A 24558-nucleotide genomic window follows, 5' to 3' on the forward strand; every position below is an offset into this window, starting at 1 on the left:
GAAGACATCCTGGAAACAAAAGAGAAGGCAACATGCAGTGAGAGAGGGAATAACAAGCATGTCTAGTCATTGAAGGACATCCTTCCATGCACAGAAAGAAGCAGCAAAAGAAAGAGTTCCCCTGCTCTCCCCCCCACCCCCCGGTTAGGTATAGACATCTGATCCACACATACTTTCTTCCAGCAAACTGCTACTGATTTAATATACAGTGTTGCCTCGCAAGACAAAATTAATTCGTTCCGCAAGTCTCTTCGTCTTGCGGTTTTTTCATCTTGCGATGCACGGTTTCCCATAGGAATGCATTGAAAATCAATTAATGCGTTCCTAGGGAAACCGCCTTCAGACCAGGTCCGGGGACAGTCTGTCCCCGGACCTCTTCTGAAGGCTGGGGGGGGGGGAGACAAGGGCTTTTCTTCCCACCCCCAGCATTTTAAAAAACGCTGGGACAGCGGAGGACTTCTCCGCTGTCCGGGCGATCTTAAAATGATGGCGGGCGGCATTTTAAAATCGCCCCGGGACAGCGGAGGACTTCTCCACTGTCCGGGGCGATTTAAAAGCCCCTGGGAAGGCAGGCAGGGGGGACAAAGACTTTCGCCCCCCACCCGCCTTCAGAAGGTGTTCCCGCCCCCCCCCGCCCGGTTTCGCAGCAGCGCTACGAAGCACGGCGGCTGGGGCAGGTGTTCCCGCCCCCCCACCCCGCTTCGGAGCAGCGTTCCGAAGCGTGGTGGCTGGGGCAGGTGTTTCTGCCCCCCCCCACCCCGCTTCGCAGCAGCGCTACGAAGCCCGGCGGCTGGGGCAGGTGTTCCCGCCCCCCGCCCGGCTTCGCAGCAGCGCTACGAAGCCCGGCGGCTGGGGCAGGTGTTCCCGCCCCCCCACCCTGCTTCGGAGCAGCGTTCCGAAGCGGGATGGCTGGGGCAGGTGTTCCCGCCCCCCGTCCGGCTTCGCAGCAGCGCTACGAAGCCCGGCGGCTGGGGCAGGTGTTCCCGCCCCCCGCCCGGCTTCGCAGCAGCGCTACGAAGCCCGGCGGCTGGGGCAGGTGTTCCCGCCCCCCCCACCCCGCTTCGGAGCAGCGTTCCGAAGCGGGGTGGCTGGGGCAGGTGTTCCCGCCCCCCGCCCGGCTTCACAGCAGCGCTACGAAGCCCGCGGCTGGGGCAGGTGTTCCCGCCCCCCCGCCCGGCTTCGCAGCAGCGCTACGAAGCCCGGCGGCGGGGGCAGGTGTTCCCGCCCCCCCCCGCTTCGGAGCAGCGTTCCGAAGCGGGGTGGCTGGGGCAGGTGTTCCCGCCCCCCCCGCCCGGCTTCGCAGCAGCGCTACGAAGCCCGGCGGCTGGGGCAGGTGTTCCCGCCCCCCCACCCTGCTTCGGAGCAGCGTTCCGAAGCGGGGCGGCTGGGGCAGGTGTTTCCGCCCCCGCCCGGCTTCGCAGCAGCGCTACGAAGCCCGGCGGCTGGAGCAGGTGTTCCCGCCCCCCCGCCCCGCTTCGGAGCAGCGTTCCGAAGCGGTGTGGCTGGGGCAGGTGTTCCCGCCCCCCGCCCGGCTTTGGAGCACCGGGAGAAGCGATCTCCCCGCAGCCGCTTGCTTCAAAAGAGGTCCGGGGGCAGCGGGAAGCGCTTCCCGCTGCCCCCGGACCTCTTTTGAAGCAAGGGGCGGTGGGGAGAAGCGATCTCCCCGCCGCCCCTTGCTTCAAAAGAGAAGACCCGCTGTCCCCGGGGCAAGCTTCGTTTTGCGAAGCAAGCCCATAGGGAAATTCGTCTTGCGAGGCAACTCGAAAACGAAAAAACCTTTCGTTTTGCGAGTTTTTCGTCTCGCGAGGCGTTCGTCTTGCGGGGTACCACTGTACTCTTGCACTGTTGCTGTGAAAATCAGCAACCTGTTGTGGATGGGAGCTGCTCATGTTTCGCTGTCCTGCTATCTGCTACTGCAGCTATCCTTTTCCACCGAGCATAAACACACCTGATGGCATAGTGAGGAATGCTTAATCCATAAACTTACGTGAAATGCCTTCCTCAGCTACAGTCTAGAGTGCCAGGAACAGAGCAGGTATTTGCTAGGTGCTCCTGAGCCTCAAGAAGACTGAGCTGTTGGCCACTGAGCTGACGTTCGCCTGAGCAGCTGGCCAGCCACAGCAGCAACTGCTCTGCAGAATTCTTAGGTCAGTTACAGTTACAGTTAGAATCCTGACAACAACACAAATCATAACTCCAAGGTACTGGTCATTTGGAACATCAGGAAAGTGGAAAATGGGAGGGAACTCAGTTCCCTTCTTTCCCAATGCAGAGTGTTTATTCCAGGACACTGTGCAGTTAAAACACGTTCTTCCTGAAGTCAGATTCAGAGCAGTTCCAGCAGTAAAAATGGTGATGTGTGTATCTCAGTACAGATTTGTTTGATGGGCCTGAATGCATTTCATAAAGGATCTCCATGTACAATAAAGGCTAATAGCATGAGGCCCTGAACAATAAGATTTGCCTTGGCAAAATTATTGAAGACTCCTTACAAACCTATCCTTCTTCCCCATCCCATCTTGTTCGGACATTATAGTAAGGGAGAAGATCTTAGCTCTCTTCCTTTGCACTAGGATTACATGAAATTTGTGCCATGGGACCCCATCACTCACACCAATACAGGCAACACCATTTTCAGAACCTAGGTGCCCATGATTTAAAATCGCTTTCCTAAGACACTTCAGTCAAAATATTTGTGTTGCTTCCTTCCTGTTCCTTTCTGTGTTGATGCTCCGAATGTGAGCTGCTCAGCTGCATGCAGTTTCCACTGAAGTGTGTGTGTGTGTGTGTGTGTGTGTGTGTGTGTGTGTGTGTGTGATTAACATTCGGCCAAACAATGGGCCTAAATCCATCTATTTCACCTGAAATAACTTTGGGAGCCAGCCTTTAAAAATCTAAAGTAGATATCAAATTCAGAGGAATTAAAAGCTGTCATCTTTTTGACTATTTGAAACATCTTAGAACATACACAAATGTTAATGTTTGAAGGAAGGCAGCAAATGGAGCATTGGAGCCATCCATTCATCCCAGGTGTTGTGACCATTGATAAGATGAAGCACTTTCACATCGCATGGCAGTGTGCAGTGCTTTTAAAAAGGTAAAGGACCCCTGACAGTTAAGTCCAGTCACGGCTCTGGGGTTGCGCCACTCATTGGCTTTACTGGCCGAGGGAGCTGACGTTGGTCCGCAGACGATATTTCCGGGTCATGTGGCCAGCATGACTAAGCTGCTTCTGGCGAACCAGAGCAGCGCACAGAAACGCTGTTTACCTTCCCGCCGGAGTGGTACCTATTTATCTACTTGCACTTTGACGTGGTTTGGAACTGCTAGGTTGGCAGGAGCAGGGACCAAACAACGGGAGCTCACCCCGTCAAATACGCAAGTCCAGTTCTGTATCTGCATGACATCCTCCACACCCACAGTTTCATGCCAGGCAGACCAGCTGTTCAGAGAGCCTTGGCAATGTTTTCCTCCTAGACAAGGCCCCCCCCCTTTCAATTTATAGCAGAAAACAATTCTCAAAGTCGTAAAAGCTGGAATTACAGGCTGACACAGACCCTACATGATTAAGAGTTTGGTAAATAGTAAAATAAAACCATGTGCCTCCATTAAACTTGAGCCTAAGGTCAAAAGGCCAAGAGCACATGGAAAACAAAGCGACTGGCTGGAGAAGGGGGGGAAGTGTAAACAGGGGAAGAGGCTTTTTTCCTATTTTATTTTGAGGCTGTAAACTGTTCCTTCCTACTGTTCCTTCCTTTTTACTTTGAGGAAGTTTAAATATGCTGGCTTAAATGTAATTATGCAAAGGATTTAAGAAATGCTAGATTTATCCTGAAATTAAGTCAGCCAGCCTAGCCCCCCTGCCAGAAATGAGACGCCATCCGAGCTATCCTGATATATTAGTTGTCAGACATTTGTTTAAAGACCTCCAAAAGGAGATATTTCATTGATGATGCATGAGAATATGAACCCAAGGTCTCTGACATCTGTTCAAGATAAAAATTTAAAATTATTAACCATTTGTTTTAGAAGGCAATAGGGCAAGGAAGGCAAGAGGTGAGCTGGTAATTAAGATTCCTTGTTGAGACACATGTAAGATATATTACTACTTATTTGTCATTTATAGATGTAACAATATATAGCTCTTTGTGTTCCGTATAAGGACAGGAGGATATGGGTGTATCTTAAAATTGGTTATAGCAATCAGCCAATAGGAAATTCAAGCAGGCTGATTGAACAGAGGCGGCCACAGGAGGAGCAAAGGGGGGTGGATTAAGGAAATATAAGTGCTGGCCATAATGGCAGGAGGCCAGGCCAGAGCTTGGTAACCATATACCGCTGTGCCTCTCATTTATTTGTCTGACAAATAAATTATTATTTTAATTTCTCTGTTGCTGCGTTGAATATTTCATTCCAGCTAAGTGTTAACCACAAGCAGGGTGCTACATTGTAGTGACAATGCAGTGAGATTCTACTCAGAGTAAGCCTATTGGAATGAAAGGGTTTGAATTAGTTGTGTCCTTTAGTTCTTGCTTTTTATCTAGATAATACCTAATTAGGAATACAGTGGTGCCTCGCAAGACGAAATTAATTCGTTCCGCAAGTTTTTTCTTCTTGCGAGTTTTTCGTCTTGCGATGCACGGTTTCCCATAGGAATGCATTGAAAATCAATTAATGCGTTTCTATGGAAACCGCCTTCAGACCAGGTCCGGGGACAGTCTGTCCCCGGACCTCTTCTGAAGGCTGGGGGGGAGACAAGGGCTTTTCTTCCCACCCCCAGCATTTTAAAAAACCCCGGGACAGCGGAGGACTTCTCCGCTGTCCGGGGCGATCTTAAAATGCTGGCGGGCGGCATTTTAAAATCGCCCAGGACAGCGGAGGACTTCTCCGCTGTCCGGGGCGATGTAAAAGCCCCTGGGAAGGCAGGCAGGGGGGACAAAGACTTTTGCCCCCCGCCCGCCTTCAGAAGAAGTCTTTGCCCCCCCCCCCGCCTACCTTCAAAAGCCGTCCGGGACAGCGGAGAAACGCGCTGCCTTTCTCCGCTCTCCCGGGAAGGCAGGCAGGGGGGAGCAAAGACTCCCCCCCCCGCCTTCAGAAGAGGTCCAGGACCTCTTCTGAAGGCGGGCGGGGGGCGAAAGTCTTTGCTCCCCCCCGCCTGCCTTCAAAAGCCGTCCGCGATAGCGGGAAGCGCTTCCCTGCTATCCTGGACTGCTTTTAAAATGCTGGCGGTGGGGAGCAAAGCCTTTCGGCCCCCGCCGGCCTTCCTGGACCTCTTCTGAAGGCCGGAGGGGGGGAAAGGCTTTGCTCCCCACCACCAGCATTTAAAAGAGGTCCCCGGAGATTTCCCTATGGGCTTTCGTCTTGCGAAGCAAGCCCATAGGGAAATTCATCTTGCGAAGCGCCTCCAAAACAGAAAACCCTTTCGTCTTGCGGATTTTCCATCTTGCGAGGCATTCGTCTTGCGGGGTACCACTGTAGGGATTGGTTTGCTTTCTTTCTGTTCTTGTTTTTATTACCGTATTTTTCGCCCCATAGGACGCACTTTTTCCCCTCCAAAAATGAAGGGGAAATGTGTGTGCGTCCTAAGGCTTTCGCTGAAGCCTGGAGAGCGAGAGGCATCGGTGCGCACCGACCCCTCTCGCTCTCCAGGCTTCAGGAAGCTATCCGCAAGTCTTGCAAGCCCGGCGGGAGTTCCCGCGGGCTCACAAGGCTTGTGGGCAGCAGCCTGCAGCCCCGGCGAGTGTCCACAAGCCTTGCGTGCCCAGCAGGAGGTCCCGCCGAGCGTGCGAGGCTTGGGGCGGCAGCCTGCAGCCCGAAGCACGCAAAGCCCTCCGGAGGTTGCCCCGGGCTTCAGGCAGGTGTGCGCAAGGCTTGGGGTGGCAGCCGCGGCGGGGGGGGGGAAATATATATTTTTTTATTCATTCCCCCCCCCAAAAAAAACGAGGTGCGTCCTATGGGCCGGTGCGCCCTATAGGATGAAAAATATGGTAAGTATTTTGTTGTGTTGTTGTTGTTGTTGTTGTTGTTGAAATTCCACAAATTGCACATCAGGATTCATTACATAGTAAGCCCCCCCCCCTTTTCTATTATCTGCTTCCCATCCCATTTCCTAGGATGTTTTTTTTCTTTTCCACCCTTAGCTGCAACCTATCTTCCCTCTTTTATATCAGAACTCTAATGCTCTATTAGAATTAAAAGAGGGGAAAACCCAGCTGGATGGGCAGGGTCTAACTAAATTATTATGGTTGTCTTATTTATTTGTGTTTTTATCTTGTATAAAAGATAAAAACACAAAAAACCCAAAGTTGAAGCAAGAAGGAATCTTCAAATATTAAAAAAATGCAAGGAGTGAATTGCCAGGACTTGGAAGCCCCCTGGTGATGAATTCACTCTTTCCACCCACCCCCCTTTCAGAAATGTGCATGGAATGAATGAGCTGGCATTCAAATTTTTCTTTAAAAAAGCATATTTTTATTATTATTGGGTCCATTCTGACAAATATGGGGTCCATTCTCTTAGCGTGGGTTTGTTTTGGAGGTTTTTGTTAGGATGTCCTGACGTCCAGTGGATGGGGAACGCCTGACAGCTGACGTTACACTCCCAACATCCACTTAAAAGCCATATGGTACCTTTAAACGCCTCGCCCAAAAGGATTCTGGGAGTTGTAGTGCTGAGAGCCGTTTGGAGACCCCCTATGCCCTTCCCAGAACTCCCATTCCCAGAGTTCCCTGGGAAGTTGTGGGCATCTCTTTCGAGAGGCAATGGAGTGGGCCTCTGGGGGGGTGAAATCAAAGGTTTTCAGCAGGCGCTAGAAGGAAAAACGAAGGAGACGCCGGCGAGAAGCCAAGTTACAGGGAAGCAGGCAGAGGCCTTCTCGGTGGTGGCGCCTTCTTCATGGTGATCCACTACTGCTTTAAGGGAGGTCTTGGAATAAGTAGATTTCTTGCTGATCCAAAACACCCACCCACCCCACTCACACATGAAAACAAAGAACACCACAGCCGACTACAAATGAATAACCACACCCTAGGCCAACCCCAACCTCTCTCACCACCAAAGGAACACAAGTGAACAGCAAAGAACCTGCACAAACAACGCTGACACCAAACCCTACATATAGGAAGTAAAATATGAAAATCGCCACCAGACCCCACCCCACCCATCTTTCCCCCCTCCACCTCTTTCCCCTTTTCTTCCTAATGTCTCTACGAATGAAAATGATTTGTAAATGTGTTTCATGGGGGGGGGGGGACGGACACGAGAGAGAGACATTGCACACTTTTGTAAATCAACAAAATCTTTAATAAATAAATAAATACTAGTCATAAAAAAGAGGCCTCGTCACCTGAAGGACATCAGAGCCCACCTGATGTCCCCAAACATACGATTAGACATGTGATTCCTTTAATTAAACATGTCTAATCGTATGTTTGGGGACATCAGGTGGGCTCTGATGTCCTTCAGGTGAGCTTTGGGGTGTATGGCTGTGGCATTTGCCTCCTAGGATGGGTCATAAGGAAAGGGTTAAAATGGGTGTGATGTGATTGGCCAGTGAGAATGCAAGGGGAGAGTAAAACTTAGAGTGGGAGGTTTTGACAGTTGAGATTTGGGAGTTGGAGAAGGAAAAGGGAGGAATAGGCAGTGGGTTGGTCAAGTTGTATTGTGAGAGAGTGAGAGGAATTGTTAGAGAGAGTCATAGTTGGAATAATCAGTTTGGAGTTGTTAGGAACTAAAGTTAAGAAACTGAGAAGAGAAAAATAAACTGAAACCATACGCTTGTTCCTGCATTTCTTAAATAAACTTGATTATTTGTTAATGTTAACAACTGTCTGGACTCCGTGTGTGTCCCTGTGAGAAGCGGGGTGGTGGCAGCCAAGAAAGCAATCACCGTGGTGGCCACATGTGGTGGGAGTGTGAAAAGATGAAAAAAAAATGGGACTTTATATATAATGAACTGAAGAAACTTTTTAAGTATACATTCCTGAAAAAACTGGAGGCTTTTTTAATAGGGATAATAGGGGAGGAAGTAAAAAAGGAGGATCATAAATTATTCCAGTATGCTCCAGTAGCAGCTAGGATCCTTGTAGCTCAAAAGTGGAAGTCACAGCAGACCCCAACGGTTATGGAATGGCAGGCTAAATTTTTTGAATTCACAGAATTAGCTAAAAGGACATATAAAATCCGGGACCAAAAAGGGACAAAGTTTGAAGAAGAATGGGGTAAATTTGTGGCATACATAGGAATTAACTGTAGAAGTTTAAAAACTACAGCAGGGTTAACATAAATCCTGTGATGTGTATAGAAGTGAATAAGAATCTGTAAGAGAAGATCTATATTAAGAAAACCGCAGCTGGGAAGGAAGGAAGTCTGGGCGTGTATATACGCAGTGTAAATAAGATGACATCAAATGATGACTAAAATATTGTTTTGTTTTGTTTGTGAAAAAACTCAATAAAAAGCATTTGCAAAAAAAAGGTATTTAAATACACCTTCCCGAAGAAACCAGAAGCCTTTCTTTTGGGCATTGCCGGCCATTTGGTGTTAAAGAAGGATAGAACTTTTTTCTGTATGCAACAACAGCAGCAAGAATACTCATCGCAAAGTACTGGAAGACGCAAGATTTACCCACTCTGGAAGAATGGCAGACGAAGGTGTTTGACTACATGGAATTGGCAGAAATGACTGGCAGAATCCGAGACCAGGGAGAAGAGTCGGTGGAAGAAGATTGGAAAAAATTTAAAGACTATTTACAGAAATACTGTAAAATTAATGAATGTTAAAAGGACATTGGACTGAAAATAAGTGGTGTTAGTAATAAGATTAATAACAATAGGTAAATTTGGATTGATAATGACGGAAATCATATTTTTATCATAGTTTAAGATGTTGAATAAGATTAAACGACAGAGGGCAAGAACTTGCTGAACTAAATATTTGAATTGAAATACAAAAAGGGAGGTGTGAGGAGGTCAAGAAACTAGTGAACAAAATATAATATTTGGAGGTATAATTTTTCTTTTTTCTTTTTTTCAGGGTGGGTCTATTGGCGTTTGCTATGACTTGTTTTACTTTTTCAACTGTCTTTTTGTTGAACATGTGTTTTGCTCTGTATCCTTTCTTATTTTTGTAATTTTCTCTCTTTTATGTATTTTATGTTTAAAACTTGTTTAAAATTTGTTTATGAAACTTAATAAATATTATTGTAAAAAAATAAAATAAAAACTACAGCAGGGTTAACATAAATCCTGTGATGTGTATAGAAGTGAATAAGAATCTGTAAGAGAAGATCTCTATTAAGAAAACCGCAGCTGGGAAGGAAGGAAGTCTGGGCGTGTATATACGCAGTGTAAATAAGATGACATCAAATGATGACTAAAATATTGTTTTATTTTGTTTGTGAAAAAACTCAATAAAAAGCATTTGCAAAAAAAGAAAGCAATCACAGTGGTGGCACAGGGTCAATAGACCGTCAAATGTCCCGGGGCCCTGTGTGATCGCCACAAAATTGGTGGCAGCAGTGGGATCACAACCGTAGGTGGGATCACAACCGTACCTGCGGTGGAATAACATCACTACCTGTCACCACAGAAGTGGTAGGCAAGTGGTGGGATTCGGTGGGAAAAACAATACACCTGGAGCTTGGGGAGAAAATCTCAAACTACCTCACAAAATGGTTAGAACAGGAGAGGGCAGCCTCTGTTCCAAAAATCAGAGAAGCGTTTGCTCTGGAAGAATTTTAGGAAACAATAAACGACCAATTAAAATATCTTATAAAGGAAAGACACCCTCAATCACTTCAAGAAGCCGCTAACTTAGCTGACCAAATAAATGAAATAAGGGACCATAGGTTCAATGAACCAAGTTTTGGCGGGAAAGTGTGGGGGGACTAACAGAAATAAATTCCAACCAGCAAAGGGAAACCCCTCTTCAGAGAAAGACAAGGGAAAGAGGCCATTGTCAAAGGGGCAAAATGACAAGGCCCAAGCCAACACCAGTCTCACTGAGGAGAAAGGGTGGAAAACAAATTATACAAATCCCAAAGGAGTTCAATGCTGGGGATGTGGAAAATTTGGCCACAAAAGTTTTAATTGTAGAGCTGGAGGAGAAAAGTCTGGTAATATTAGCCCTCAGAAAAAAAAGTATTGCATCAAAGCTGAGGAGAGTCAAGCTAGGCAGGATAGGCCGAAGCTTATCACTACAACTCCTTGCATTATAGTGTTTGGGTAATTTAAAAAAAGAGAGACATATTTGTTCTGAAATCCACTGAGGAGGCATGTGTTGTTGTTATTTTAAGAACCCAACTCATAATGTTTGTTTCTTCTGATTTTTGCCACCCTATATATTCTTGCCTTGCGCAATTATCCTCCCATCTCTTTTCATTATATAAAAATAAATTATCTCCTTAATCTCGTAAATTCCAATTATGGGTTGGTTGGTTAGTTCTTCATGGAAATCTTGAAGCTGGGTGTGTGTGTGCAGGAGGAAGTTGGGTTTGAAAAGGGATGAGGCTCCTTTAAATGGAGGGGGGGGGAGCAGAACTGTCTCCAAAGAGCCCAAAATGTCACATTTTGTCATGGGCATTTTTCTTTTTGCACAACAAGGGATAGAAAGGAAACTTTGGGCAATCTCAGAGCCAGAGAATATGGGGCATCTGTGGCCCTCCAGGCTGTTATAGACTGCAATTGAAGGGCCTCAGAAATAGAAATTCCAGCATGCTGTTATCAAAGCCACTGTTACAAGACGGGCAAGGCCATAAGCAGGCAGACAAACAAAGAATGAGTAAATTAGGAAGTCTTGAGCTTCAAAAGGAGAAACATGGAATGTTAGAGCCTGATTGGATAAGAATGTAAAGTCTCATTCTCTGTTGTTGTTTTGTTTTGTTTTGTTTTGTTTTGTTTTTGTATAGTCTATAAAAAGTGGGCGCATCCTGACTGGGGTGTGCAGATTGCGAGCTTATGGCGCTGTGCCTTTGTCCTGCATATGCATTTCAAATAAATCCTTTTGAATCCTGCAAGGTTGATTGCCACGCTGTATGAATCTGCGCTCCAGGGACCCAATAGCAGAAATGGAGCAGGTCCAACAGTTAGACTGCCAGATTAGGACCTGGGAGGCACCGGGGTTCAAATCCCCCACTCGGCTATGAAGCCACATCTAAAAAAGCATAGAAATAAAGAAGACCACGAAAAGATACAAACATGTCCCCCCGCTTTTCAGCCTCCTTTGAACAGATGTGAGGAGGCTCGGTGTGCCATCCTGCCCAGGGCTGGGCGATGTCTGGTTTTCAACGTCAGCCGATGAGCAGGGCTTAAATTCTGCTCAGTTGGGCGGGATTCCAAGCAAACCCCTTCCTGATTCAGAAGCGGGTTTGTCTCCTAAACAGTCCCCCTTCTTCGTTTTAGCAGGGGAATCCAGTCTCATTCAGGCAGGGGGCTGCCTTGGATTTCCTGCTGAAACCCCCAAGTTGTCCAACTCTCTGAGCTGAAATCCCATCTTGATTGAGGAAGGGGGTTTGCATTAGAAGTGGGACGGGTGGGGAGGGGGAATAGTTTCTAGCAGCAGTGGCGATTTTTCGATTTTACTTCCTATATGTAGGGTTTGGTGTCAGCGTTGTTTGTGCAGGTTCTTTGCCATTCGCTTGTGTTCCTTTGGTGGTGAGAGAGGTTGGGGTTGGCCTAGGGTGTGGTTATTCATTTGTAGTTGGCTGTGGTGGTCTTTGTTTTCATGTGTGAGTGGGGTGGGTGGGTGTTTTGGATCAGCAAGAAATCTACTTATTCCAAGACCTCCCTTAAAGCAGTAGTGGATCACCATGAAGAAGGCGCCACCACCGAGAAGGCCTCTGCCTGGTTCCCTGTAACTTGGCTTCTCGCAGGCGTCTCCTTCATTTTTCCTTCTAGCGCCTGTTGAAAACCTTTGATTTCACCCCCCAGAGGCCCACTCCATTGCCTCTCGAAAGAGATGCCCACAACCTCCCAGGGAACTCTGGGAATGGTAGTTCTGGGAGGGTAATAGAGGGTCTCCAAACGGCTCTCAGCACTACAGCTCCCAGAATCCTTTTGGGGGAAGCGTTTCAAGGTACCATACGGCTTTTAAGTGGATGTTGGGAGTGTAACGTCAGCTGTCAGGCGTTCCCCATCCACTGGACGTCAGGACATCCTAACAAAAACCTCCAAAACAAACCCACGCTCCGTTCTACCCCCTAAAAAAAGACCATCAACTGGCAAAAATGCGGTTTATCTGCTGGTATGATTGGTACAACCTGAAGGGGGTGTCAGAATTGTAGGTGAGAGAATTGTAGAATGGAAGAGTTGGAAGGGACCCCAGGGGTCATCTAGTCCAACCCCCAGGAATGAGGGAATCAAGAAGGGTCAAAAGTGAGAGAATGGACCCAATATTTGTCAGAATGGACCCAATAATAATAGAAAATATGCTTTTAAAAGAATAGATTTGAATGCCAGCTCATTCATTCCATGCACATTTTTGAAAGGGGTGGGTGGGTGGGTGGAAAGAGTGATTTCATCACCAGGGGGCTTCCATGTCCTGGCAATTCACTGCTTACTAAGAACCAGAGAACTAAAAAACACCTGGTGGATAAAAAAAAGCTCAAGCGATCCAGCACTTATCCGACACTCATGATGCACAGAGTTTCTTTAAAGCCACACAGACCATCTATGGACCAATAAATCATGGCATATGCCCCCTACGCTCAGCAGATGGTACCTCACTTCTAAAAGATAAAGAAGATATTGCATTGTGCTGGAAAGGACACTACCAACATCTCCTTAATCACAACTCCCCCATAGCTGCTGAGGTCCTCTCACAAATCCCGCAAAAACAAATTAGAGATGAGCTTGCTGTATCTCCAAATCTGGGAGAGTTGTGTACAGCTATTAACCAAGTGAAAAACAACAAAGCCAGTGGACCTGATGGGATACCTGCTGAAATCTTCCAAGCGGGTGGAATTGAACTTACACAACAACTTCACAAGCGCATTAAAAAAATCTGGGAGAGAGAAGCGATCCCAGCAGACTTCAGGGATGCCAAAATTATCAATCTCTTTTTTAAAAGGTGACAGAACTGATTGTGGAAACTATCGCGGCATCTCTCTATTAGCTGTGGCCGGCAAAATGCTTGCAAGGATCTTAACAAACCGTCTCTTAACATTATCCGAGGTGACCCTTCCTGAATCCCAAAATGGTTTTCAGCCTTCTAGGGGGCAGTGGGCATGATTTTCACAGCTCAACAACTTCAGGAAAAATGCAGAGAGCAAAACCAACCTTGGTACTCACACCATGCCACCAGCTCTAGTGGCGCATCCAGCACCTCAGGGGCTCCCCTTGCTTGCTTATGAGAAGAACTGGCTCTGCATTCCATACAAAATGTTGTTGTGCCTGCTGTTTTCTGCAGAGACTGAAGATTCCTTCCCCCTGCTTTTGGCCCTGCTTAAGAACCAGTTAAGCCCTTCCATGCCCCATTCATTTAAACTGCTGAATAAACTTGGCCCTTCCATGAATCCCATTGAAATCTATAACATTATTCAGTTGTGTCTCAGCATATTTATGGGAAATGTCACTATTACAAAGAGTTTGGAAGAAGAGTTTGGACTTGATATTCCGCCTTTCACTCCCCTTGAGGAGACTCCAAGCAGCTAACAATCTCCTTTCCCTTCCTTCCCCACAACAGACACCCTGTGAGGAGCTGCATGTGGAGGAGCGGGGAAGCGAACCCAGCTCACCAGATTACGAGTCCACCGCTCTCAACCACTACACCACACTGGCTCAAAGACTAATAGATGGCAGCTATACATAACCTTTAGCTTAAAAAATAGCAGCAATATCTATCTAATGGAACAGTGCAGCGTGCTAGCTAGTGTCATAGAATCATAAAATCATAGAGCTGGAAGAGACCGCAAGGACCATGCTGGAACACACAAGCAAAGCACTCCTGACAGATGGCCAGCCAGCCTCCGCTCAAAAACCTCCAAAGAAGGAGACTCCACTACTCTCCGAGGTGGCATATTCCACTGTCCAACAGCCCTTACTGACAGAAAGTTCTTCTTAATGTTTAGGTGGAATCTCTTTTCCCATAGTTTGAATCCATTATTCTGCATCCTAGTCTCTAGAACAGCAGAAAACAAGCTTGCTCCCTCTTCAACATGACATCCCTTCAAATATTTAAACATGGCTATCATGTCACTCCTTAATCTTCTCTTCTCTAGATTAAGCAAATCCAGCTCCCTAAGTCTCTCCTCATAGGGCTTGGATTCCAGACCTTTTACATTTTGGTCACCCTCCTCTGGACATGCTCCAGCTTGACAATATCCTTCTTCAACTGTGGTGCCCAGAACTGGACACAGTATTTCAGGTGTGGTCTGACCAACCAGAATAGTGTGGTAGCATTCCTTCGCTTGATCTAGACACTATACTCCTACTGATGCAGCCCAGAATTGCATTGGCGTTCTTAGCTGCCACATCACACTGTTGACTCATGTTCAGCTTGTGGTTGGCTAAGACTCCCAGATCCCTTTCACAGGTACTGTTGTCAAGCCAAGTGTCCCCCACCCGTGCATTTCATTTTTTCTATCCAGGTGTAGTACCTTACATTTCTCCCTACTGAACTCCGTATTGTTAGTTTTGGCCCAGCTCTCTAGGCTATTCAGGTCATTTTTGAATTCTGACCCACCCTCTGGTGTATTAGCAACCCCTCCCAGTTTGCAGTCATTTGCAAATTTGATTAGCATGCCCTCTATTCCATCATCCAAATCATTTATAAAAATATTGAATAGCACCAGGCCCAGGGCAGAACCTTGTGGAACCCCAATAGTCATTTTTTCCCAGGATGAAGATGATGAAGTTTTCATCATCATGGCAGGGATGGTCCTTTTCCATAGAATTCTTATTCATGGAATTGGTTTTTATATCCTGCTTTTCTCTACTTGAAGGAGTCTCAAAGTGGCTAAAAATCTCCTTTCCCTTCCACCCCCGCAACAGACACCTTGTGAGGTAGGTGGGGCTGAGAGAGTTCAGAGAGAAGTGTGACTGGCCCAAGGTCACCCAGCAGCTGCATGTGGAGGAGCGGAGAAGCGAACCCAGCTCACCAGATTAGAGTCCACCGCTCTTAACCACTACACCCCAGAAACGTATCTCTTAAAACTCTGGAGCAAGCTGTTCAGTTCAGCCTCATAGTGATACTGATTTGCGGAGGGAAGGTTGGTGATGAGCAAGATCTGTTCCCATTTCCCAACACAGAGACCGTAGAGCAGTTACTGTTAGGGGCTGAACCTGCAGAGTGTTTCTGTTCAGAATTTCCGTGGCAGAAATTCGCTAAGTGCCTTTATAAACATTCAGCTTCTTAAATCGAACCCCATCATGAAACTTTCAGGTGTAGCTGTTGGAGGTGGAGGGCAGAGAAGGTGCTAGTCCTTACCTCCCTCCTCCCAGCCCCATGATCAGTTGCCCAATGGGCTGAATTTCAGGGCTTTTGCATGTAAAGGGCAAGCTTGTTCTTTACTTGTTTAGGCTCTTAAAACTTGGGAAGAGATATTTGGCTCCATGATCAAAATGACCAAAAGGGTCAGCTTCTAGAGGACTGGAAAGATCATGATTGTACTTCCCCTACCCTCAGCCCTAACTCCGTTGAGTATTTTTTGTTATGAGACTGAGTGTTTGGGGCTGACCAGGAAGCCATGGATCTGAGTTTTTTGTGGACATGATGTGTGATTTGACGGTGAGTTTGGGTCCAGGAGGATCCGTGCTTCAAAACCACGTTTTTGGGCCATGGTATGACCAGAAAAGTCATGGATCCGAGTTTTTTGTGGTGCAGGCTGTGCCCCTAGACATGATGTGTGATTTGACAGTGACTTTGGGCTGATCTAGTGCAAAAAGCGTGAGGATCCATGAGGATCCGTGCTTCAAAACCACGTTTTTGGGCTACGGTGTCGCCAGGAAGCCGTGGATTAGTGATTTTTGTGGTGGATACTGTGCCCATGGCCATGATATTTGAGCTGATGGTGACTTTGGCCTGATCTAATGCAAAAATCATGAGGATCCATCAGGATCCATGTTTTTTAACCATGTTTTTGCTCCACGAAAGCACGTCAGCTCCACGAAAGTACGGCAGCACAAACAGTGGATGCGTGATTTCTTTGGTTCTGCTTACAGACTAAAAAGTGGTCTACAGTATCATGGTGTTTTTATTTTGTTTCACTATAAAAATCATATGAATTCATGAGGATCCATGCCTCGGATCCAAGTTTTTGTGGTGCTGCATCCACGTTTTTGATAGTCCAGTCTGTAGGCGTGCCTTCCAGGTGTGATTTGAAACTGCATTTGATGGAGTTATTTTTAAAAAAGTGGAGGATCCATGAGGATCCGTGTAGATCCGCCTTTAACCCAGACCCAAGTGCACAACTATCAAGAACTGAATCCTACACAGGAGTAGACCCACCGGTTAGGCTTTAGTGGGTCTGCTCTGGAGGAGGCTCTGAAAAACGGGACGAGAACGTGCATTAAGACTGGCCAAGATCATGCGAACAGAGTCAATATTTTAATTAATATTGGTTTATTAATTGGTTTATTAATTACAAGCAAACAGCAAAGAACCTGCACAAACAATGCTGACACCAAACCCTACGTATAGTAAGTAAAATAGAAAAATTGCTACCCGACCCCACCCCCACCCATCGTTCCCCCCCCCCCTCCACCTATTTCCCCTTTTCTTCCTAATGTCTCAACAAATGAAAATGATTTATAAAAATGTTACCTGGGGGGAAAAAACATGAAAGCAAGACATTGCACACTTTTGTAAATCAACAACATTTTTAATAAATAAATAACTAACTAACTACTAGTCATAAAAAAGAGCCTCCTCACCTGAAGGATATCAAAGCCCACCTGAAGTCCCAAAACAAAACTATTATATCCTGATCCACGCAGATCCATGCGTGTATGGAGCGATCTGCGTTGATCTGGATCTGATCGTTTACGACTCCCTGTTGTAGGGTATAACATGTATAATAGTATGTTTTGGGACTTCAGGTGGACTTTGATGTCCTTCAGGTGAGCTTTGGGGCGTACGGCTTTCCTCCATCTCTACTGTGCAGGATTCCTCTGGAATGACAAGATCTTTTGCACAGCTTTCCTCCATCTCCACTGTGGAGGATTTCTCTTGAATTACCAGGTCCAGCAGAGAACCACACTTCGAACAAGTAGTTAGACTCTCGCTTTTCACCGCACTTCCTGGGGTAATCACCACTACAGTTTCTATTTGAGATGTATCTGTTGTGGTGCTCCTGATGCAACATCTCTCAATCCCAACCAATGCTGCACTCAGCAGCTGGAAACCTGCAGCGATATAGCCTAGATAAATAGAAGGTCCAATATGCTGCTCGCTCGGAAGTTGAGGCAATTCAAAAGTTTCAGGGAAGTCAATTTCCCCATTTTGCAAGACAGCAGACGTGTTCCAGACCACAGAAATCAGGACGAGTATCCCTGCAACTAATTTCAGCAGAGCTCCAAGCCTAAAAAAGCGAAAGAGAAAATCCTTATGTTTTCTGGGCTTGAACACATTGTACAAGGCAAATGAAATTAATCCCAGGGCCACTGAATTCATAATCGAAGCTAATGCCATTAAATCCTGTGCAATAAAAATTTCCCTCGGGAGGGTTGGATGTTGCTCATCGAGATCTTCGCAATGCCAAAAAGAGTTGCCGTCGTTAGAAGGGTCTTTCCAAAAGCAGACATCCCAGATTCCAATCCAGATGTTTCCAGAGCCGATTCCCTCGATGTCTTCCACACTCCACACTCGCCAGTTGACACTGATCGTTGACATAATGCACATCGGCAAGGCCAAAATATCCATCAGGAATGCACACAATTGGAGACCAGAAACTAAACGCAGCCATCTGACTACCAGGGAGCCTTCTTTCACCCGCAGGGGGGGTTTGGAGAGGAGGGGAGCAGGGGAGACCTTGGCAGACATCCTGGAAACAAAAGAGAAGACAAGATGCAGTGAGAGAGGGAATAACAAGCATGTCTAGTCATTGAAGGAAATCCTCCCTCCTGCATTCTTCCTTCCATGCACAGAAAGAAGCAGCAAAAGAAAGAGTTCCCCTGCTCAATCCCACCCCCTGGTTAGGTAGAGACATCTGATCCAGAGAAGCCGACACTCAGACTTTCTTCCAGCACACTGCTACTGATTTCATCTACTGTTGCATTGTTCCTGTGAAAATGGCCAGAACGTCAGCAACCTGTTGTGGATGGGAAGCTGCTCATGATTTCACTGTTTTATGGGTTAAACCACAGAGCCTAGGACTTGCCGATCAGAAGGCTGGTGGTTCGAATCCCCGCGACGGGGTCAGCTCCCGTTGCTCAGTCCCTGCTCCTGCCAACCTAGCAGTTCGAAAGCACTTCAAAGTGCAGGTAGATAAATAGGTACCGCTCCGTCGGGAAGGCAAATGGCATTTCTGCGCGCTGCTCTGGTTCACCAGAAGCAGCTTAATAATGACCCGGAAGCTGTATGCCGGCTCCCTCGGCCAATAAAGCGAGATGAGCGCCAAACCCCAGAGTCGGCCACGACTGGACCTAATGGTCAGGAGTCCCTTTACCTTTACTGCACCTATCTTTTTCCACTGAGCATAAACACACCTGATGGCATAGTGAGGAATGTTTAATCCATAAACTTACGTGAAATGCCTTCCTCAGCTAGAGTCTAGAGTGCCAGGAACAGAGCAGGTATTTGCTAGGTGCTCCTGAGCCTCAAGAAGACTGAGCTGTTGGCCACTGAGCTGACGTTCGCCTGAGCAGCCAGCCAGCCACAGCAGCAACTGCTCTGCAGAATTCTTAGGTCAGTTACAGGCCAGTTAGAATCCTGACAACACCACAAATCATAACTCCAAGGTACTAGTCATTTGGAACATCAGGAAAGTGGAAAATGGGAGGGAACTCAGTTCCCTTCTTTCCCAATGCAGAGTGTCTTTTCCAGGACACTGCACAGTTAAAACACGTTCTTCCTGAAGTCAGATTCAGAGCAGTTCCGGCAGTAAAAATGGTGATACAGTATGTGTATCTCAGTACAGATTTGTTTGATGGGCCTGAATGCATTTCATAAAGGATCTCCATGTACAAGAAAGGCTAATAGCATGAGACATAAGAATTTCCTTGGCAAAATTATTGAAGACTCCTTACAAACCTCTCATTCTTCTTCCCCATCCCATCTTGTTTGGAAATTATAGTAAGGGAGAAGATCTTAGCTCTTTTCCTTTGCACTGGGACCACATGGAATTTGTGCCATGGGACCCCATCCCTCACACCAATCCAGGCAATACCATTTTCAGAACCTAGGTGTCCATGATTTAAAACGGCTTTCCTAAGACACTTCCGTCAAAATATTTGTGTTGCTTTCTTTCTGTTCCTTTCTGTGTTGATGCTCCGAATGTGAGCCGCTCAGCTGCATGCAGTTTCCACTGAAGTGTGTGTGTGTGTGTGTGTGTGTGTGTGTGTGTGTGATTAACATTTGGCTAAGCAATGGGCCTAAATCCATCTATTTCACTTGAAATAACTTTGGGAGCCAGCCTTTAAAAATCTAAAGGAGATATCAAATTCAGAGGAATTAAAAGCTGTCATCTTTTTGACTATTTTAAACATCTTAGAACAGACACAAATGTTAATGTTTGAAGGAAGACAGCAAATGGAGCATTGGTGTAGCACCCTGCTTGTGGTTAACGCTTAGCTGGAATGAAATATTCAACGCAGCAATAGAGAAATTAAAATAATTATTTATTTGTCAGACAAATAAATGAGAGGCACAGTGGTATATGGTTACCAAGCTCTGGCCTGGCTTCCTGCCATTATGGCCAGCCCTTATATTCCCTTAATCCAGCCCCCTTTGCTCCTCCTGTGGCTGCCTCTGTCCAATCAGCCTGGTTGGATTTCCTATTGGCTGATTGCTAGAACCAATCACAAAAAGATACACCCATATCCTTCTGTCCTTATATAGAACACAAAGAGCTATATATTGTTACATCTATAAATGACAAATAAGTAGTAATATATCTTACATGTGTCTCAACAAGGAATCTTAATTACCAGCTCACCTCTTGCCCTCCTTGCCCTATTGCCTTCTAAAACAAATGGTTAATCTTAAATTTTTATCTTAAACATATGTCAAGGATCTTGAGTTTCACATCAACATTGAAAGATCTCCTTCATTTGAAGGTTTCCAAACAAATGCCTGACAGCCATATATCAGGACCGCCCGGATGGCGTCTTCCTGTCTGGCAGGAGGGCTAGGCTGGTGGCTGACTTAATTCCAGGATAAATACAACTCTTTACAACTATATGAAATCTAGCATTTCTTAAATCCTTTGCATAATTACATTTAAGCCAATATATTTAATACACAACACAGGTAGCCTCTTAAAAGGAATAAGGCCTTTGTAAAAAAGGAACTCAGTTTAAAACAGTTTCAGAAGAAGCCTCTTCAGTTTACATCCCCCCCTTCTCCAGCTGCTTCAGCCAGCTGCTTTTCCCATTATCTCTTCCCAACATTTATTGCCCTTAAACTCTCTCAGTTTAAGAAAGAAACAGCTTTAAAAGACTTCCCAAAATTTCTGCCAGCTAAATGCTTCTCCATTTGGTCTTGGCCTTTTTAACCTTGGAAAGAAGATCTGGCTCATTTTACTGGGAGGCACATTGGCATTATTTTACTATTTACCAACTATTAATTATGTTTATCTCTGCCTTTTTTATCTTCTGTAACATGTAGGGTCAGTGTCCTTACTCAGTCTGTAATTTCAGCTTTTACGACTTTGAGAATTGTTTTCTGCTATCAATCAAGGGGCCCCTTGTCTAGGAAGAAAACACTGTCAGTGTTTTCTTAAGCAGCTAGCCTTCTTGCCTGGCATGAAACTTTTAAAAATCTAAGCCCTCTTTAATATACAAGCCCTGATCAAACATTAATAAAATGCAGGCTTATGCCTGATGCCTCATTGGAGCCATCCATTCATTTCAGGAGTTGTGACCATTGATAAGATGAAGCACTTTCACATCGCATGGCAGTGTGCAGTGCTTTTAAAAAGGTAAATGTAAAGGACCCCTGACAGTTTAGTCCAGTCACGGCTCTGGGGTTGCGCCACTCATTGGCTTTACTGGCTGAGGGAGCTGACGTTGGTCCGCAGACAGTTTTTCCGGGTCATGTGGCGAGCATGACTAAGCCACTTCTGGAAAAACCAGAGCAGTGCACAGAACAGCCGTTTACCGTCCCTCCAGAGAGGTACCTATTCATCTACTTGCACTTTGACGTGGTTTGGAACTGCTAGGTTGGCAGGAGCTGGGACCGAGCAGTGGGAGCTCACCCCGTCAAATACGCAAGTCCAGTTTTGTATCTGCATGACATCCTCCACACCCAAATGCTCTCCCGTTCTGTTTCCCCCACTTAATCAGGACACACCATCTCCATTGAAAACTCTGCTCAGTGACACCCATCCAATAGAAAAGTGCTGACCGTCTTCATGCAGATACACTTCCGTGCAGGGGTTTGGCCGACAAGTTCTTCCCGAGTGTGGGGATGTTTTCAGGGGCTCTTTGCTTTTCCCTGCCTCCACTTTCCTCCTCACCTGAGGAGATCTTGGCCATTCTCTTGACAGGGACCTCCGTTCTCAGGCCAGATTTCTGTTTTCCTTCATTCCTCCTTCTCCCCGTCTGGTTCACTGCGCAAATAAGAGAGAGGAGGTTTCATGCAAGTAAGGGGGGGAATGGATCTTCAGGGCATTTGGGAGGAAGAAAAGGTTCAGGAACAAGCGACGCAGCAGCCCCCCAAGCGTAAAAACACATGTGAACATATGATAAGAACAGAGAAAGCTGCCTTATATGGAGCCAGACCAATTTTGGGAAAGTGCTACATGGGCCAGTCCACCAATTGGCTACCAAAGAGAACATAGCAAATCACAAAATGGCTGCCATATGGTGTGGTATTAAATAAATTTGCCTGGCTGTGGGGCGTGAAGGCCGCACCCTGCAAGACCCTTTCCACGTGGCCTAGGCCCAGATTCGCTAGCCCCACAAAAGAGGCTCCTCATGAGGCCAGAGGAACATGGCTTGGCTGTGGGGCATGATTCGAAACCTCCAGTCCCAGTCCAGTGCTCTAACCACTAAACCACACTGCCCCCCATTGCAGTCTATAACAGCCTGGAGGGCCACAGATGCCCCATATTCTCTGGCTCTGAGATTGCCCAAAGTTTCCTTTCTATCCCTTGTTGTGCAAAAAGAAAAATGCCCATGACAAAATGTGACATTTTTGGTTCTTTGGAGACAGTTCTGCTTCTCTCTCTCTCTCTCTCTCTCTCTCTCTCTCTCTCTCTCCATTTAAAGGAGCCTCATCTCTTTTCCCACCCAACTTCCTCCTGCACCCCCCCCCAGCTTCAAGATTTTCATAAAGAACTAACTAACTAACCAACCCATGATTAAGGAGATAATTTATTTTTATATAAGGAAAATAGATGGGAGGATAAATTAATTGCGCAAGGCAAGAATATATAGGATGGCAAATATCAAAAGAAACAAAGATTATGATTTGGGTTCTTAAAATAACACCAACACATGCCTGCCCAGTGGATTTCAGAACAAATATATCTCCGAGAACTCCCATTCACAGAGTTCCCTGGGAAGTTGTGGGCATCTCTTTTGAGAGGCAATGGAGTGCACCTCTGGGGGGTGAAATCAAAGGTCTTCAGCATGCGCTAGAAGGAAAAATGAAGGAGACGCCTGCGAGAAGCCAAGTTACGGGGAACCAGGCAGAGGCCTTCTTAGTGGTGGCGCCTTCTTCATGGTGATCCACTACTGCTTTAAGGGAGGTCTTGGAATAAGTAGATTTCTTGCTCATCCAAAACACCCACCCACCCCACTCACACATGAAAACAAAGACCACCACAGCCGACTACAAATGAATAACCACACCCTAGGCCAACCCCAACCTCTCTCACCACCAAAGGAACACAAGCGAACGGCCAAGAACCTGCACAAACAACGCTGACACCAAACCCTACATATAGGAAGTAAAATAGAAAAATTGCCACCCGACCCCACCCCCCACATCTTCCCCCCCACACCTCTTTCCCCTTTTCTTCCTAATGTCTCAACAAATGAAAATGATTTGTAAAAATTCTACATGGGGGGAAAAACATGAGAGAGAGACATTGCACACTTTTGTAAATCAACAATTTTTTAAATAAATAAATAAATACTAGTTTTTGGGAGAGGGGTGCAAGTAGCTAGCCATGCCTAGGGCACAAAATAGCCTGGCACCAGCACAAGGCCAACGAACACAAAAAGGAAAAACATCAATGGGGTACAGGCCAGCTGGGTAACCCTAGCTTCCACTGAGAGCTCCTCACCCAAGCCGAGAAGGGCTCCTGTGCTCTTCTGTGCAATGCTAAGTTCAAGATGTTGGTCTTTGTGACCTTGAGGCACATGCCAGAGGCACTGACGACAGAGAAGTAGCTGGTGAGTAGTTGCTTGACCGAGGGGGAGAGGACAGCAGAACAGGGGCTCCTTCAACTCCTCCCAAACACACTCCCACCATCCAATTATACATTCACGTTCCAGAGATTGCACAAGGTGGGAAAAACAGTGAAGCCAGCCAATGCCTCTACATAGCTCCATGTGGGAGTCATAAAGCCACGGTAAAGGATTGTAATATTGCAGGGTGCTCCCTGACCTCGGCTGACCAGCACTCTGAGCTTTACAATGTATTGGAATGCATAGCCTTATATGGAGCTATGTCCCCCCCCCCCGGGCAGTATGACCTTATTTGGCGATGGGTGGGTTAAAGTCATGACCGGATGTAGGTAATGTGAGACATTGGCAAACGGCCATGCGGCTGGAGAGAGAACAAAGTATAATAAAAAGTTACCGGAGGGAGAGAGAAGTTCGAAAGGAGCTGCTCATGCCATCCATGAAAATATTGCTGGCTCTCTGTGTCTTTATTTTATGCTAAACAGCACCATTTTGTAACGGCTGGCTCCGACAGCTCCATCCTTATTTCAGATATTGCCATATATCAATATATTCCAATATTTAGCAGCTTGCTACTCCCTGTTGCAGGGAGTAACATGTATGATGGTATGTTTTGGGCTTTCCTCCATCTCCCCTTCGCAGGATTCCTCTGGAATGATGAAATCTTCCGCATGGCTTTCCTCCATATCAAGTGCGGAGGATTTCTCTTCAATTACTAGATCCAGCAGAGAACCACACTTTGAACAAGTAGTTAGACTCTCGCTTTTTACCGCGCTTCTTGGGGTAATCAGCCTTACAGTTGCTATTTGACATTTATCTGTTGCGGTGGTCTCGGCGCAAAATCTCTCCATCCCTACAGAAAATAGAGAAAATTTATCTCCGAAGGTGTCACAGAATTACGGGGGGGGGGGGCACATCTTTAAAGTTGTTAAATGTTACAAACATTATGCTTGAACCTATCCTTTCGACTTGACAGCTCAGGGAAGAAGATACCAAGCTGTATGAATCCTATAAAATCAACCCCTTTGCCAAGTTCCTCCATTCCAGCACC

At 46.4% G+C, this 24558-nt stretch overlaps 1 protein-coding gene across 1 annotated transcript in view; it reads right to left on the minus strand.

The window, feature by feature from the left end:
• Window positions 1-18888, minus strand: part of LOC310698600 (claudin-34-like) — a 424090-nt gene extending 405202 nt beyond the window's left edge. Inside the window, exon 1 of the mRNA XM_083486013.1 lies at window positions 18681-18888. The gene's annotated coding sequence lies outside the window, so the exon portion shown is untranslated. The remainder of the gene's footprint in view (window positions 1-18680) is intronic.
• Between the last annotated feature and the right edge of the window lie 5670 nt (window positions 18889-24558).

This window comes from Podarcis liolepis (assembly GCF_965112155.1).
Source record: "Podarcis liolepis genome assembly, chromosome: 2".
NCBI classification, from domain to species: domain Eukaryota; kingdom Metazoa; phylum Chordata; class Lepidosauria; order Squamata; family Lacertidae; genus Podarcis; species Podarcis liolepis.